This window comes from Mastomys coucha, unplaced genomic scaffold (assembly GCF_008632895.1).
Source record: "Mastomys coucha isolate ucsf_1 unplaced genomic scaffold, UCSF_Mcou_1 pScaffold16, whole genome shotgun sequence".
Taxonomy (NCBI): Eukaryota; Metazoa; Chordata; class Mammalia; order Rodentia; family Muridae; genus Mastomys; species Mastomys coucha.
The window spans coordinates 69,520,672-69,538,554 of NW_022196898.1; positions in this window are offsets into that span (position 1 = coordinate 69,520,672).

A 17,883-nucleotide genomic window follows, 5' to 3' on the forward strand; every position below is an offset into this window, starting at 1 on the left:
TTCTTCTTCTTCTTCTTCTTCTTTAAATATCACATTTTAAAAATAAGTAACTTTTTTCCAGGAAATGCACACACACACACACACACACACACAGATATTGATGTGTTGGAGCGGCAGGTCGCATCAGAAAATACCACACTAGGCCCAAACAGTTCCACGTGTAAGAGGTTTAATTGAGAGGGAGTAGGGGTAGTGGTGCGGAAAGAGAGGAGAGAGAGAGAGAGAGAGAGAGAGAGCGCAAGATGGAGGAATGTTCCCATATATATATATATATATGGGTTGTGACGTAGCAGCCACAGGTAAAGGTGGGAGGTGAGCCCAATGGTTTCTGGGAATATGGTGGCTGTTGCCCTGGCAACAGGTCTGTGGACCCGCCCATGTGTCACCACAGGCTCTGGATGTCGTGATGCTAACAGATATCCCAACTCCCTTTGGGCATCCTTTTTATTAGCTCTCTATACAAAATTGAGACCCCTCTGACCTTTCTCTTCAAAGTGTGAGTTAAAAGAAAAGAGACTTCCGATTTTTATGTGATTTAAATTCGGATAAGTGTTTGAGCCACCTACTTACATTTAGAGCAGCTTAAAGAGACATTCAGGTGTTCATAATGCAAAAGATTTTAGGAGGCAAAACAAAATAAAGAAGCCATCCCCGTTAAAATTTCAGGCAATGTGTCTCAAACGTTAAGTACCGCCTGTCTCCATTTCACTAGCACTTACTTCAGCAATCTCTAAAAATGAGGTTGGCTATGTGACTTCTGTTCCTGCTTCTTCTGGGGTGACCTCAAGCAGGCAAAGGAATGTTGCCCCACAGTGAGGCAAGAGTCTGCCCTGAATTAGTCAAACAGAGCCACCCTCCTGATAACCTCTTCCCCAGTTTCAGAATGTCTTTCACCTTTTCCCTCCTTGTTTTGACTCTTTAAAACAATCTGGATTGTGTGTTGGTAGTAATGAAGAGGGTGGAGAATGGAGAGTTGTCAGGGAGGATTTGTCCCTGGGCAAAGTCCAGCTTTTCTTGCAGTCACAGGTTGGGCAGAACTCGATCAGCAGACAAGTTCTGTCAGTGAGGAGAGGGGAAGAGACCTCCCAGGACAAAGGGCAGGAGAGCAGAGGTGAATAAGTTAGTCTTGTCTGGCAGTTAAATGCCTCCCCTCACTCTCCGTGTAATGTTGGGATTATTGTTGTGCTAACTATTAAGGGAAGAAATATAATGCTGCAGAAAGGGTAGAATTCAGTTATAATTATTTAAACATATATAAAGTTTTACAATATATATTTAAGACTTATTTATATATTTGTGTGTGTGTGTGTGTGTGTGTGTGTGTGTGTGTGTGTGTGTGTGCACAGGTGCCTATGGAAGCCAGAAGAGAGCTTGGTCCCCTGTCGCAAGGTTGGGTTTGGAAGAGGGAAGCTGGCTTGCAGAGGCAAACTGGGAGATCAGAAGGAACAAATTCTCTTCTTCATTCATTCACTGAGCTGTCTTGGAAACAGTACAGAGGATTAGTTGAAATACTTTAGGCTGAAAGTGATGGCCCAGGGTGACCTGACGGAGGTCATCCTGCAGGAGGAAAAGCCTCAGAACCCCTGGAGCTGGATTTATGGGTGCCTGTGAGCCACCTAATGAGGGTTTGGGGAAGAGCCTCTCAGTCCCCTGCAAACTCCGGAGATGTCTGTCTCTGCAGCCGAAGAGTTTTATAATATACAACCTTTAGATATATGCGTGTACCTTTATATATGTATATGTAGATGGTTCCTGAGACATGCTTGAAGAGCTTTCTATTTCCTCGATAGTAAAAAGATACATTTAAAAGATGCATAAATACACCTCAGTTCCTGCCAGGCAGATCTTAATTGCAAGGAGTCTGTCCAGAGAGATGGAATTTGCCCCATACAGTAGACGTCCTTCCAACAGGTTTGTTATATCAAGGCGCTTCAAATCCAACTGTAGGATAGACACTCACACGTGAACCGTCGTCTCCCTTGGTGGATGCTGGAACAGGACACAGTGTCTGTCATCAGTGTCTGGTCCCCTGTCGCAAGGTTGGGTTTGGAAGAGGGAAGCTGGCTTGCAGAGGCAAATCTGGCAGACCAGAAGGAACAAATTCTCTTCTTCATTCATTCATTGAGCACTCTTGGAAACAGTACAGAGGATTAGTTGAAATACTTTAGGCTGAAAGTGATGGTCCAGGGTGACCCGCTAGGGGTCATCCTGCAGGTTCCGAGCACATCCGAGAATCCCAGCTTTGTCACTTAGCTAGAAGTATGAGCTGCACAAGATATTCAAGACTGTGTCTTAGTTTTCTACTATTCAAAATAATGGAAATAATCAGTCTTGTGGGCTATGATCCTTGAATAGAAAGGGGCTGAAATATAGCTCAATGGTACTGCACATGCTTAGCATGTTCTAGGCCTTGAGCTCAATGAGTAACACTAAATAATAATGATTATTAACACTAAATAATAATAATAATTCCACTGGTCACGGATAAATACAGAGGACATCCAGTCCACTCAGTTTGTCTCATACAATTCTCAACTATGTTCTCATCAACGGGATTCATCCTACCTGCGGAAGCCTGTCATTGTCACTGCTTCTATAAGAAAGTGGCAAGCCCCCATCTCCGGTCCCCCAACTCTCTCTCTCTAGCAGACTCCCCATCTCTGGATTCCCAAAGAATGGCAGGTGCCATTCACACTGCCCCAAGGATTTTACAGACTTCACGTTTCCAGACTCTGGGATACCTGCTGCCCATCTGTCTTGTCCAATAACTCTCTTATCAAAACGGACAGACAGCTCACCTCAGTTTCCTCCTTGAGCCCCAGACCTGAAGCCTATCTGGAAACCTTTGCCGACCACAGAAGTGTGCTTCTAAGATGATTCGAAATCCACTCAAGTTGAAAATTTACATTTAATGGTTTTTTTGTTTGTTTGTTTGTTTGCTCATTTGTTTGTTTTCAAATCAGGTTTCTCAGTGTAGCCTTGGTTCTCCTGAAACTCATTCTGTAGACCAGGCTGGCTTTGAACTCAGAGATCCGTCTGTCTCTGCCTCCCAAATACTGGGATTAAAGGTGTGTGCCACCAATGCTGCTGCCTTTAAGCAACACCCAGTGCTTAAGATGACTGCAACACTGCAAACCATTGTGTTTACAAAACAGGAAGGTTAGTGCCTTGGTTCCACAGAAAACAGAACATCCCAGTATGAACATCATTCCAAAGAAGAACTGGTTGCCCATCATCCTTGGGGACTCTTTTTTTTTTTTTTTTTTTTTTTTTAAGGCATGCACCACCACTGCCTGGCTAAATGTTTTCTTTTCTTTTCTTTTTTTTAAATTTATTTATTATTATAAACGAGTACACTGTGGCTGTCTTCAGACAGCACCAGAAGGGGGCGTCAGATTTCATTACGGGTGGTTGTGAGCCACCATGTGGTTTCTGGGATTTGAACTCTTGACCTTCCGAAGAGCAGTTGGTGCTCTTACCCGCTGAGCCATCTCACCAGCCCCCTTGGGGATTCTTAAGTGGGTCCTGCATAGACTAGGGGAACAGGCTACAAGGGTCTCCAACCTCACTTCTTGGCCAGAAAGTGAACGTTAAAATTCCAATTTTGTTTAAGTAACATGAGTTTTAAGAGTTGCTGAGCACAGTTAGTCTCATCTATCCCGCTTCTCAACATCACCAGCTGGGGGTTATTTGCCACCAAAGGGATCCATTATAATTCAAACCCTGGGTTAGGAGAGGCATCTGGAGGTGTTGGCAGGTGTTTGTATGGGAGGTGATGGGGTTGCAGGCATCCTTTTCAGTCCAGTCCCTGGTTGACTTTCTGGTAGGGTCAGGGGACAAAGCAGAAGAGTCAGTCAGAGCTATTGGCAAAGAGTTGCAGATCTAGCAGTCAGTTAGAGTTAAAGCCTGCACACCAGTTTGGGAACATCTCGTTTTCCTTCAGAAAAACAAACCCTATTTAACTCCCTCCTTTCTTAGGGACCTGAGGTTCTACTGAGGGAAATAGGATTCCCACTCTTTCTCTAACTCTCACATGGATTATTTCTCTACTGATCGTTGAACCAATACAGCAGACGTCTGATTCCTCCACATGCCAAGCAGTACTTACGTGAGTGCCAGCTGGATGTCTTCTAATCCAGTTTGGCTCTGACTCTGTCTTCTTCAAGATCATGTCAAGCCTCGTAGTTTGAAGACTTAGTCCCCAAAGCTGCTGTCCCCCTCACCTCCCAGATGCCAGTCCCACTGTGTGTCTGGCTCACTGGCTACAACTTGGATTCCCACAACTCCTCCTCAAGTTCAATTCATTTGCTCAGGACTCAGAGAAACATTTACATTATTGTTTTATTATAATTAATATGTAAGAAATGCAGAGAAACGGGCATCAGGCAGGAAAATGGATTTTGAGTATTTTCTGAGATTTCTGTTTCTAAGAACCTCCATGTGGTATGTTCAGTGATATGAAAGCTCCCTGAACCCAGTCCTTTTGGATTTTGATGAAGCCTCTGTTTCATAGACAGGATTGCTAATAAGGAAATTCAGCTCTCAAGACTCAACTGCTTGGGCATTTTTTCTGACTGTATGTATGTGTATAGCCTCCTCCTTTCTGGGGTATGGTTAAGATCCCTCAAGTTTTATCACTGGCAGAGGGAGATTGGAGGTGAGAGGGTGTCTTTATGGCCATTGCCAAGACCGAGAGGCAGGGAAAGATTGCAATATGTTTTTACTTTCTGTGAGTCACCTGGAGGAAGTGAAATTCTAGTCCGTATGGTCTGCCTTGGAGAGAATGTTAGGAACCAGGAACCACGGACAAAGGCCAGGAAACATGAGCATCACAGAGGGGCTTCCACGCTAGCTGATATTGTTACTGCTTACCCTCTCCTGCTCAGAATTCTTACGTCGTGTCCAGGACTATCAGTTATTATTTTTGCAATCACCCTCTAATCACACCAAGCCTTTTTTTTTTTTATTCAGAAGGTCAGACATTTTCATAAAAAGTATTAGAGATCTGGGAAGGTCTCTCTGCCTGTGTGGGCCACAGGGGGATTCTTTGGGGAGTGTGTGCTCGGCCAAGTGACAATTACCCTTAGGATCCAGAACAATGGGAAACTAACTAGAGAAAGCAGGTGGCAGAATTCAAATTCAGCTTTAATTTCCCAGGCTGCCTGTCTTGGCTACCACCATGGACAGTATCAACAGGCTGGTGTAGAGTTGCCATGGGAACAGGGGAGGAAGACTCCTGGTGCCTAGGAATAGTCAGAGAGAAACCTCAAGTTTCAAGCCTATGCAACCTCCCACCCCTTTTGTCCTGATTATTATCCAGAAGAAACTAGTCATGAGGTGATGTCTTAGGGATTACTGTGCAGGCCATGAGCGAGAGAGCTTCATGAATCCAGTTTTGAGATCATTCCCATTACTCAATGGTTCAGATGCCTGTCGATAGAAGTATCTGTCTGTTCCTTCATTTGTTCATTTGTTCGGGACAGGGTCTCATATACCCCCTGGACAGCCTCAAACTCTCTAAGCATGGCCTTGAACTTCTTCAGGTCCTTATCATCTCGTTTCCCAAGTGCTGGGATGGCAGGCGCAGGCCATGCTCAGTTTTTTGTAATGTTAAGGACTGAACCCAGGGCTGGAGAGATGGCTCAGCGGGTAAGAGCACCGACAACTCTTCCAGAGGTCCTGAGTTCAATTCCCAGAAACCACATGGTGGCTCACAATCATCTGTAATGGGATCAATGCCCTCTTCTGGAATACTTGAAGACAGCGACAGTGTACTCATATAAATAATAAAATAAATTTTAAAAAAAAATTAAAAAGGAAAAAAGGACTGCTGTGGTGCTTGCTGAGCATGCTCCCTACCAACTGAGCTCCATCTTGACCCTCGGAGGAAGTATTCAGTGAATGGGAAGGGACATTGAATATCTGTACTATCCATAACTGAGGGGAGAGTAGAGGAAGAAGGAGGTGTGGAATCACCAGAGGAGGAGAGAGCCTCTCTGACTGGCAGGGATTTACTTGCCACTTCGAACCATGTGACAGCTGATCATGGGCCAACCATGTGATGCCACAGTCCTTCAGACCAGCTAATTGCTTTATTCTCCATGTCCAGGTTCCCTTACTTCAGCCTTGGGGACCCTTTTGGCTCAAAACCATAGCACTGTTGGCTATGTAGCCTTTTCCTGACTTAGGCTGGGCTCACAGCACTGCCAAACCTCTTACAGAGTCTACTTTAATCTGGTCTAGTATCAAAATACCATTACATAGTTTCACCATAAGCTTCCCAAGGCTTGGAAGCTGGCCACAAGAATTTGCTAGAATTCTTTGAGTCTATTTCTCATTCTCCTGAGGAGGGTCTTTTACTCTGGTACTGTGTGAACCCAATCCCAGGAAGGAGAGAGCTCAAAGGTTACTTCTGTGTGGCCTTTGACAAGACTCTGTGTCACAGGATGTCTCCCAAGAGTCAAAGCTCTGTATCAGCTGCAAAGGCCTAGAAACCCCCGAGGCAGTGGCAGTTTCCTTTTGTCTCAGTGGCAGGTTGGTGATGCCAGACTGTAGGTTGGTGATTGAGCCACATCGTGGCCCAGCTTCCAAAAAGTACCAAATCGCCTTCCCACCTGGATGAATGTTAGTCCATGTGCTATGGGGGAGCAGACCAAATATTCCACCTCTAGGTTAGAGAGGAGGGCCAGTGACACCCAAGGTCCTATCCAGGCAGCTGACTTTGAATTCACTTCAGCAGTAAACCTGTAAGTCTTTAGTTCGCTCTTACAACTGAAAGAGGAGGGAGGAGAGGAAGAGGGAGAGCAGGAGGAAGAAGACTTTCAGGGTCAGAACTGGGTGTGCTCAGTTAGTAGGGAGCTTATTCATTCTGCACGAAGCCCTGGGTTGGATCCCCCGAGAGAGCAGTCCTGCAGTCTTAGCAGTCAGAAGGTAGAAGCAGACAAGAGGATTCAAGTTCAAGGTCATAAATTCAAGGTCAGTTTGGGCACATGGTATCTCAAAAAGGAAAAATTTAAAAACATAAAAAAAAAAAAAAGAATCGATGCCGTCTTGATCATAAATTTTGGTTAACATGTCCACTTCTGATTCCCAGGGGCTCCTGACTAAACCTGCAAAATGACCGAGGGGCCTTCATTCTTCCTTTCTGTGTACCATTTGCCTATATCCCCTCTTGGTTATAGTTCCTTGCCATGAATGTTGAAGAATCCTGAGATTTTGCCTCACTTATAATTTAAGTTAGCTGGCCGTGGCTTCAGGCCGGCAGCAGAAGGAGAGAGACTCCTGGTCATGGACAAAGATCTTAATTATTCATCACGACTTCAATGGGCATATCTTGGGACTTGTACTTATTTCCTAAGCTTTAACTCCCATAATGCACCAAAAGAAGCACCAGATATCACCAGACACCATGGTCAGGGTTACAAGAGAAAAACCCTGAGCTTGGCGGACCAAAACCTTTCATCATTGACAGCAAGCTAGCAAGTCCACTTACTCTACCAAGAGGCATCAATTGTCCTTTGGAGTTCTTTGTCATACAAATATCCTTAAAGCAGCAGTTAACAACAATGGCAGTCATAAAAGACTGGTTCACATAGTGAGGTGGATTAATTTTAAATTAATTAATTTTAAATTAATTAAATTAATTAATTAAAACAATTATAAGTTTGAAAGGCCAGACATAAAAGACTTACATAATTTATGATCATAGTTATATGAAATCTGGAAAATGGTAAATTATAGTGACAAAAAAAATAGATTGGGTTTTTCCAGGTCTGAGGGAATGGCATTGACTTCTCATGACTGCAAGAAAACTTTGGGAAGTTGCCCATTTTTCATGTTTTAATTAAGTGGTGGAGTTTATTGGGGTAAACTTATACAGAGAGAGTATATAGGGTCATTTTAACTAAGTACATGTATAAGTGGTATTAATTATACTAAGACTGTTGTATAACCAACACCCATTTCTAAAACCCTTTCATCATATCAAACAGAAATCACATATGCATTAAGCAATAACTCCTCGTTCTCACAGATGAGTACTACTGCTTATCAATTATAGCTAAATGCAGATGATTTTTTTGTTTTTTTGTTTTTGTTTGTTTTTTTGTTTTTTGAGACAGAGTTTCCCTGTGTAGCCTTGGCTGTCCTGGAACTCACTCTGTAGACAAGGCTGGCCTCGAACTCAGAAATCTGCTTGCCTCTGCCTCCCAAGTGCTGAGATTAAAGGCGTGGCGCTGCCACTGTCTGGCGCAGATGACTTTTTTAAAATGCACTTCCTCTGTGCAGTCCCTGTGATAAAGGGCCTCTCTTAGGCTAAGGTGTTTTTAAAATTTTTGCATAACCCCCTTGGGAGTTATCCCTGTTTCTGAACCAGCTTGTCTTGGTCATTGACAGTCACTTTCCTTTCCCAGAATGTCCACAGACTACCCACAAATGTTTCCTCAGGTTGTTAGAAATTTTATTCCATGACACACACCCTTACAGCAACACGGTCTTTTCCTCTCTCCAGATAGTCATGTCTCAGTAAGTCGTTTAACCTAGCTAAACCTACCAGCATCTATCTTTGAATATGTACAGAGCACAGACACAGACAGACAGACAGACATGCACACACATGCACACATATGAGAGAGAGAAGCATGTACATGCCATAACCAGAGCTCTTCTCCCTTCAGCAGTGTGACACAGTCTGTATTGTGTCTTATTCTCATGTTTTTTTTTTTAACCCCTTCCCTCCTTAATAGCCAGACGTCATGCTTCTATTTGTAAATGACAGATTTCCAGGCCAAAGAAAAACGAGTCCTCATTTCAAAACAGGCCGTAGCCTCCATGAGTCTGATGCCAGTTGGGACTTTATAGGGAGATTCCCATTGGAAGTTGTGGGGAGAAAAGGAAGGAAGAAGGGGAGGAGGAAGGAAGGAGGAGGGAGAGGGGGAGAGGTAGGACAGGGGAGGGAGAGAGGGGGAAGGGAAATCCACTTTGTGTGCCATTCTTTCTGACATTCCTTTAAATGACGCACTGCTAAGGCCCAAACTTCCTCCGTGCTGCCTCCTGCCTGCTGCACATCTGTAACTCAAAATCTGAAAGTTCAGGGTAGGAAGTAAAAAACGGATCTGTCCTTTTGGACCTCCCTCATCCCTCCTTTCCCAAAGGCACAAAACCGATGCTTCCTCCGGCACTCTCCATTACAGTAAGGAGACGTCGTAGTTCAAAGCAAAACCTTTCTTGACGTCGTAGTTCAAAGCAAAACCTTTCTTTCACAGGGATCCTGTGAAACCCATTGTGCAGGGTATGGCTAAGGAAGTGGCTGTTTAGAACTCACTTCTCATATGAAAGCAGGAGGTTAAGGAAAGAAAAGAATATTCTTGACCAAAGGAGCATAAAGACTTGCAGCAGGTCAGAGAGCTCCAAGAAAGCTGGACGTCTGTCCGCCCACTTGGAACTCCTTCATTGAACCTGAAGTGCTGACCCCTCCACCAGGCAGTTCAGAGACTTATAAGGCAATAGGAACACTATCCCTACAAGTAGACTCCCTCTTCAATGTTCAGTATTCTAGTATTTAAGATCAAAAACCAATTAGGAAGAGACTGGACAGGCAGGAAGATTAATCCATAGTACAGAAGTTAGAAGAAGGGTAGAAGAAACTCCTTCTAAGATCTAAAGATAGGGGTAATGTTAATAAGGGTAAGGGCTAGAGAATTGGCTGAGCAGTTAAGAACATTGGTTGCTCTTCCAGAGGACCAGAGTTCAATTCCCAGCACTCATATGATAACCATCAACCATCTCTAACTCCAGTTCAGAAAAACTGATACCCTCATCTGGCCTCTGTGGGCATCAGGCACATACCTGTTGTACAGATACACAGGCAGGCAAAATACCCATACGTATGTGTTGTGGTCTGAATAGGTATGGCCTCCATAGACCCATGTGTTTAAATACTTGGCTCATAGGGAGTGGTACTATTTGGAAGGGTGGCCTAGAATTCTAGCACATAGAAGCAGTGGCACCATCTGAGGTCCACAGAAGAATGGAAAGCCAAGGAAAACACAGTTAATATTGAAAAAAACAACTCCTGACATACCACCCAAGAACACAAGACAGAGTCTTTGCAAATCCTTACAGAGACTATGACCTCTCAGGAGAAGCTAGTGTTTGAACCACAAATGGATCACGGCCAGACACCTTACTCCACCCCAAACAGGATGGAAGAGGCAATTGCCATATGTGTGTCAAGGATCAAGGCCACATTATCCAGAGTGTGATCTTGAGTAAGCACATAAAGAGCACACTACCAACTCTCTATTACATGAAGCTCAATAAGCTGGGGAAGTGTCCCCACAACTGATTAACAAAGCTAGTAAATAATAATAGTAAATGATAATAATGTGAAAGGGATAGTTTACCTCCAAGTAGAATGTACCAACGAGGGTCTATGTATAAAGGGCTTGGTTGAGTGTGTGTGATTTAAGGAAAATGAAAGATATAATTCAGTTAGCTGGGGCTATGTGCAGCTCAAATATAACTTCTAGCCCTAATACAACAATTAGGAGGCTGCAGGGGCCCTGAGCAGGTTAGGTCAGGAGAGCAATAGACTTCATTCTAAAGACAGTCGGTCATAGGCAGTCACACAGGGAGTAACTTGGGGCAACAAATACTTTGAACTTTCCTTCCCTCTCTAATCTCTGTCAAACTTTCCCCTGATTGAACCCTAATTGGAGCCAAAGGACATAGATGCCAGGCTGTTGAAACACACAGAGATCGCACTGGCAGGGCGAGAGTTAGGTGGAGAAAGGAGTGCCTGTGAAGTACAATCAGAATGTACGTCACACCAGGGAAAATAACCTGAATGTGTGAATCACAGAGGAGTGGATGCCAACAGGCCTAATGGCCATCAGGACTGACTCCATCTCTTCGGTTCGTTAAGGCTGAAATTCTAAATTGAGCCCTAGATTTAGAGATCTGCCTGGGGAAAGGCTTGAGTCTACCTGTCCTACTACACGGTTATCTGGAGATCTTCATCAAGCCTTGCTCCCATTGTTACCAAACTTTAGGTCATAGTGTGAACCCCAAGAAGCCAAGTTTGATCACCTGTTCTTGAGTAACCCATTAAAACAGCCAAGTTAATAGCAAAAAAGCAGAAAAAGAACTATTCAATGTGGTCACATTTGGAAGAAGGATGAAGAGATGCAATGACTCCCTCCCTCTAAGAAGTCCTGAAGTGAGGTTGGAACTATAGAGGGCTGAACTATGCACATCTAAGCAATCCAAATAAATGTGTGATCCCATCCACCATTGACCCACCAATGTCTGGGCTTCAGTCTTATTACATAAGGTAGTCTAACAAGTTGTAAATGGCTTTCCTGGGAAACAAGTTGCTCAACTCTGGCGGGCATTTTTTTCTTCTGTCGGCATGAAGGACCTAGGGAAATTCTACTCAGTAGAATCCAGTGTTTAAATAGTCTGACAAGAAGATAGCAAGATCCACGTCTCTAGAATATCTTCATTTCAGAACAGGATGATCACATCATCATCTGTAAAATAGGGTAATAATGATCTACATTGTTTACCACACAATGGGTAGTTGGACTTGAAAAAGTGGAGCCTAAAAATGATTAAAAAGTCTCATGCAATAGCCAACTTTATTTAGAGCATCAGAGAACTTATACTCTGAGGGAAGAGCCACAGGAGTAAAGTATACAATCACAAGGACAAGCTACACATGGTAAAACAACAACCACAACCACAAAACTGTGTTTTTTCTTCGAAGCATATAAATAAATAATTGCTAACTGCAGTGACTAATCACAGGTGAGCTCACTCCTATCTGCTATACCTGGGAGGGCCATGGAAGCAGAGCCCAAGAACAATTCTGTGTTTTTGAAGGTTTCTCACACTCAGACTTCTCCACTTACAACTCCATTCTTGGACCGTCGTCTGACACACGAGTCAAATGAAAAAAAGGTACAGAAAAACCCAGTGGCCATGCTCAGCATAGAGTAAATAAAACATGTTGTCTATCTTTTTGTCCCAAATTGGGAAATAATAAAGATATATAATGCTGGACTGGAGAGATGGCTCCAGGGTTAAGACCATTGGCTGCTCCTCCAGAGGCTCTGGGCTCAATTCCCAGTACACACATGGTGGCTCACATCATGTGTAACTCCAGTTCCGGGGTATCCAGCACCCTCATACAGACACATATGCGTCAAAAGACCAATGTACATAAAATAAAAATAAATTAAGTATTCTTTAAAAAAATATCTATAATGCTTAGTACTGTCAAGATTAGTGAGCAAACGATACAAATTTTACTTTTCTTTTTGCTGGGAATTGAACCCAGAGGTGCCCAAATGCTAAATATGTGCTCTACCAGTGATGTCCCTCTGTCACTCAAGTACATTTTATTTTATTATTTTATGTACATTGGTATTCTGCTTGCATGTCCATGTGAGAATGTCAGATCCCCTGGAACTGGAATTACAGACAGTTGTGAGCTGTCATGTGGGTGCTGGGAATTGAACCTGGGGCCTTTAGAAGAGCAGCCAGTATTTTTAATTAACATCTGAGCTATCTCTCCAGCCCTCAAGCACATTCTAATGAGAGTAAAATCAGTATACAATTTGGGGTGGGAGAATAATTTTGCTGTATTTAATTATAACTCAAAATAGGAGTAAACAGGGGCTAGAGAGATGGCTCAGTGGTTAAGAGAACTGACTGCTCTTCCAGACATCCTGAGTTCAATTCCCAGCAATCACATGGTGGCTTACAACCATCTGTAATGGGATCCAATGCCCTTTTCTGGTGTGTCTGAAGACAGTGACAGTGTACTCATATACATAAAATAAATAAATCTTTTTTTTTTTTTTTTTAGTTTTTCGAGACAGGGTTTCTCTGTGTAGTCCCAGCTGCCCTGAAACTCACTCTGTAGACCAAGCTGGCCTCAAACTCAGAAATCTGCCTGCTTCTGCCTCCCAAGTGCTGGGATTAAAGGCATGCCCCACCACTGCCCAGCTACATCTTTTTTTTTTTTTAAATGGGGTAAACATTCACATGTCTAATAATTTATCCCACTCAATCACTCTCAGGAATATCATATATATATATATATATATATATACATATATACATATATATGCAAATATATTTGCACATATGTGTTTGAATGTGGTATATGTATGTATGTATGTATATATGTATGTATTGAATAATCCAAAAAAAGAACCTAAATTTACATCATGGATTCTGATATCCACGTGTATTGGTTTTCTATGTTGTGTAACAAATTATACAACTTGATAGTGTAAAAGTAAAAGAAATGTATTACCTCACAGTTGATATGGGTTAGAACTCCCTTATTGGCTTATCTGAGTACTAATGGCGCTGCCATTAATAACTAGTCATTATTGTGATTCTGCTATAAGTGGTCCTGTAGGTTCATGGGTTATTAAGAGGTTATTGGATTGTGAAAACAGTAACTTCATCAGTGGTTAGTCCATAGTTAAGCTCTTATTGACTACACTGTTGGACGGTAATGGCCTGAACAGAGAAAATGTGTCACCGGATACCTGCCCTTGCAGGACATCGGCTCTCGGTGCCTTCCTGTCATGCTTTGCCTCTGTGATGAGGTAACCTACTTGCTCTGTGTGATGAGGTGAGCTACTTGCTTTGCTCCACCACAGGCTTCTCACCATGATACTCTTTGTTTTCACACATGTGCCAGAAAAAATGAACTGAAATTTCTGAAACTGCAAATTTACATCGGTCTCCCTTGTTTTCTTAGATATCGTGTCAAGAGTGATGAAAAGTAACCAACATAGCCTGCCAGTGTCCAGCCCAGCATCTCAGGATCTCTGGAGGAGGGCAGCGGGGAGTATGGAGTAAGAGAAGGGCCAGCAAGGGGGTATGGAGTCAAGGAGGAGGGCAGTGAGGGGGTGTGGAGTCAGGGAGGAGGGCAGTAAGGGGATGTGGAGGCAGAGAGGAGGGCAGTGAGGGGGTATGGAGGCAGAGAGGAGGACAGTGAGGGGGTGTGGAGGCAGAGAGGAGGGCAGTGATGGGGTGTGGAATCAGGGAGGAAGGCAGTGAGGAAATCAGTGACTGGTACCAAACCTTTTTTATCTTTAGCGACTCTTTTGTCTGTAACTCTTTGCTCTTTTAAGGCCAAAAGCCATTGTTTTCTGGAAATTAGCTCCTGTCCAACAGCACAGGATTAAGACTTAACTACTTTGGTTCTTTTCTATTTTACTCAGGGCTCTCACTAGCCAGCTGAAAGGCTTGGAGTTCCTTAACTCTTTATGAGCCAAAGTGAAGTGAAGTGAAGAGAAGAGACGAGACAAGACAAGATGAGAAGAGAAGAGAAGAATAGAGAAGAGAAGAGAAAAAAGAGGCAAACATACTGGATGAAGCTGAAGAAAACAGCACCATCATTTTATAGTCATTCCTGGCTCTTACACTTTCTCAGATAATTACTCACATGTTTTTCAAGCATCTTTACAGTCCATAAGTTCATAGCAACTTCAAGGCAATGGTTTGTGTCATAAAATGACAAAAAGTTACAGCAGAAATATTTACATGCCTTTCCATTAAGACAAGCATCTGGCTGGGCGGTGGTGGCATACGCCTTTAATCCCAGCACTTGGGACGCAAAGGCAGACAGATTTCTGAGTTCGAGGCCAGCCTGGTCTACAAAGTGAGCTCCAGGACAGCTAGGGTTACACAGAGAAACCCTGTCTCGAAAAACCAAAAAAAAAAAAAAAAAAAAAAAAAAAGACTAGTATCTGACTAAACATTTATTATCTAGCTTCTAGACCCATAAGTTCATTATAAGTTCAAAGCAATAATTTTTTAAAGATTTATTTATTATTATACATAAATACACTGTAGGTGTCTTCAGATACACCAGAAGAGGGCGTCAGATCTCATTATGGGTGGTTGTGAGCCACCATGTGGTTGCTGGAATTTGAACTCAGGACCTTCGGAAGAGCAGTCAGTGAGTGCTCTTACCTGCTGAGGCATCTCGCCAGCCCTCAAAGCAATAATTTTTATATCACAAGTCAGCATGGTTTTGTCAATAGACAATCATCTGCCTAGTGTCTCATTAGTTTTGAAGCTTTGTATAGATAAACCAGTAAATATTTTCTGTCCTTTCACCTACAATAAATTGTCCACTCCCAGTTTATGATGTTTAGTTACCAGAGAGTGGTCTCACAGCTAACCTAGAAGGAATGTTTTTCCTGACGGTAAATTCATTCCAAGCCTGCTTTCTTATCCTAGTGCAATTAGCCTGTGACCCATGAAGATTTACAGAGCCCTATTTGCAGCTTATAGAGGGCTCGAAATTACTTGTATAAATTTAGGAATTTTATAAAGTCATTATTAGGAATTATAAAACCATCAGCTTGTCTACACAGCACTACTACATGAAAGTACATCTTCATGTTAATCTGAAGAAAATTTCCCCAATAGGTTGGGCTAGTCCCCAGTAATCATGAGGCTATATAATAGTGACAGGAAAGGGATATCCGCTTCAAGGAACAACCCTGGGATGAAGTCTCTTGGGACCTTGCCTCAGAGCTCATCCACTGCAGGCCATGTAAAATGGTGGGCCATCTCCAGAAAAGCCACTTGCACATCTTCAGCCTTTCTTTCTGACAATAGCCTTTTGCAGGGCTGTAGATCTACCATTGACTAATACAGTCTTTTGCAGGATAGTAGATCTACTGTTGACTAAGGCTGTAATGTCATGGGAAAAGCTGATGGGGTGGGGGGAGCTGGAGTGGGCATCCGCTCTTCCTGTTAGGATAGTAAGATCAAGCGTTTAGACTTTGAATCAATAAAAATAAAAACCATAAAAACTGTGGTAAGGCTCTGCATTGATCCTAGCCCTTGCAGGCCTTCCTTCTGGAAGGTTCTCTTCTCCTTTGGAGAAGAAACACCATTTGGAGGTGAAGCCCAAGCTGACTGCAATTTTACCCTTTCTTGCTTTGTTCTTTGTGAGTGTGTTTCCATTTTATATTTTGGGTAAAAGGGTTGGCATCTAAGTTTTTATTGTATCAACTCTTATTTCAATTCAAGTATCGGCCAGCCTCCTTCAAATCTGCAAAACCCCATGTTTCATGAAGACATTGTCACGACCCTCCTAATCTTGTTTTCTTCATGAACCTAAGCATCCTCTTTTTTCATTTTCCCCTCAAATAATACTTTTCATCCTTTATCACTTCACCCCTCCATAAAGTACTCAGGTGGTTCTCTATAAGCGTGTGGTGAATGAATTTACTTCTTCAAGAGTGAACAAATATTATAATTGGTGACTGACCTTAAAACATTACCAGGCCAGAGTAACACCCTAAGGACAGAATGTCAGTGAAACACTCTAGATTGCACAAGAGAAAATCCAGCCTCCTGCTTACCCTAAACAAGTTCACCAGAGGGTCCAACGTTCTGAAGATCCAGGAGGATTAGGAGGATGGGCGCTCTGTGATCAGGGCTGTGGCCTTATTGGAGTGTGGAGCTCTTGGCTCACCTTTGCCCTAGTCCTCAGGCAGATTTTTTTTGTTGTTTTCTATTCACGCGGCACCTGCGGTCATGTGCCTTTACCAGGGTCTGCTTCTCAGCTTCCCGAGCCTTGTAAGTCTTATTAGGTTTCACAGTCTTACAAGATCCCCGCCTCAGCTTAGGTAATGTTTCAATGAGGAGGAAATAGCTACAAGACTTAGTCTCCATCACTCATTTAGGTGATGTTTAGTGAGCATCAACCGTGTGTCAGGCATCCTCCAGGCCCTGGGAAAACAGTCCAAAATGAAATAAGCAAAATCCTCCCTCTCTTGGACCCAAAATACAGACACGGAACTGCCAAGTAGGGTAAGACACTGGCAATGATACCAGCTTATTAGTCTATGAAAGATTGTTGGCATCCTCTCGGGATCAGTAACCCTGGTTCAGTCTCTGGCACAGTGCACAAGCATTCACACACACCCACACATACACACATCATACACATAGAGAGAGATACAGACACACACATGTACATAACACACTCTTAGACACACATACACTCACACCCTTACACACACACATACCACACACAGAGACACACACGAATACCCTCATGCACATACACACACCACATACATTCTCTCTCTCAGATACACACCATACACACACACACACACACACACACACAATGCAAATGATTATGAGCAGGGAAGGAACCATAGAGCCAAGAAAGTGAAGCCTTTGGGATGGGCACTAAGGCCTGAGGACCTAAGAAGGAGGTACATTCCAGACCCAAAGACATGCAAGAGAGTGAGAGACAGGAAGAAGTGAGAACTGAGAGAGTGGGCCTAAGAAGCCATGGAAGAGACAGAAGCTGGAGGAGAAAACAAATGAGGTCTCCTTAGGGCAGGACCTCACCTTTAAGCTACAGCCACACTTCTGTCACAAAGTTACTGTTGTCTCCTGTGCCAACTCTTCCTGTCACAGAGCTTATCTCATCTGAGAAGCTGGAGATAACAGGGGTTTCCCTCAGTACCTGATTCTGAAAGATGAAGTTGTGCCTTATGGGGAGACAGGCTGGCTAGGAAGACTAGACAAGAGTTGCCAAAAGGCTCTCTGCAGATTCTGGAGAGCCATAGACTGTCTGAATAGTGCTCAAGGTAATAGGAGGAGAAAGGAGGGCTGGATAGGACAGAGAAGATGGAGATAGAATCGATGTTGGGCAGAGCTGCAGAGCCAGAGCATGGAGTAGATATGAGCATGCTGAGGAGGCTGTGTGTGATGGTGCTGAGGTAGAGGCTATGTGTGATGGTGCTGAGGTGACTGTGTGATGGTGCTGAGGAGGCTGTGTGTGATGGTGCTGAGGTAGAGGCTGTGTGCGATGGTGCTGAG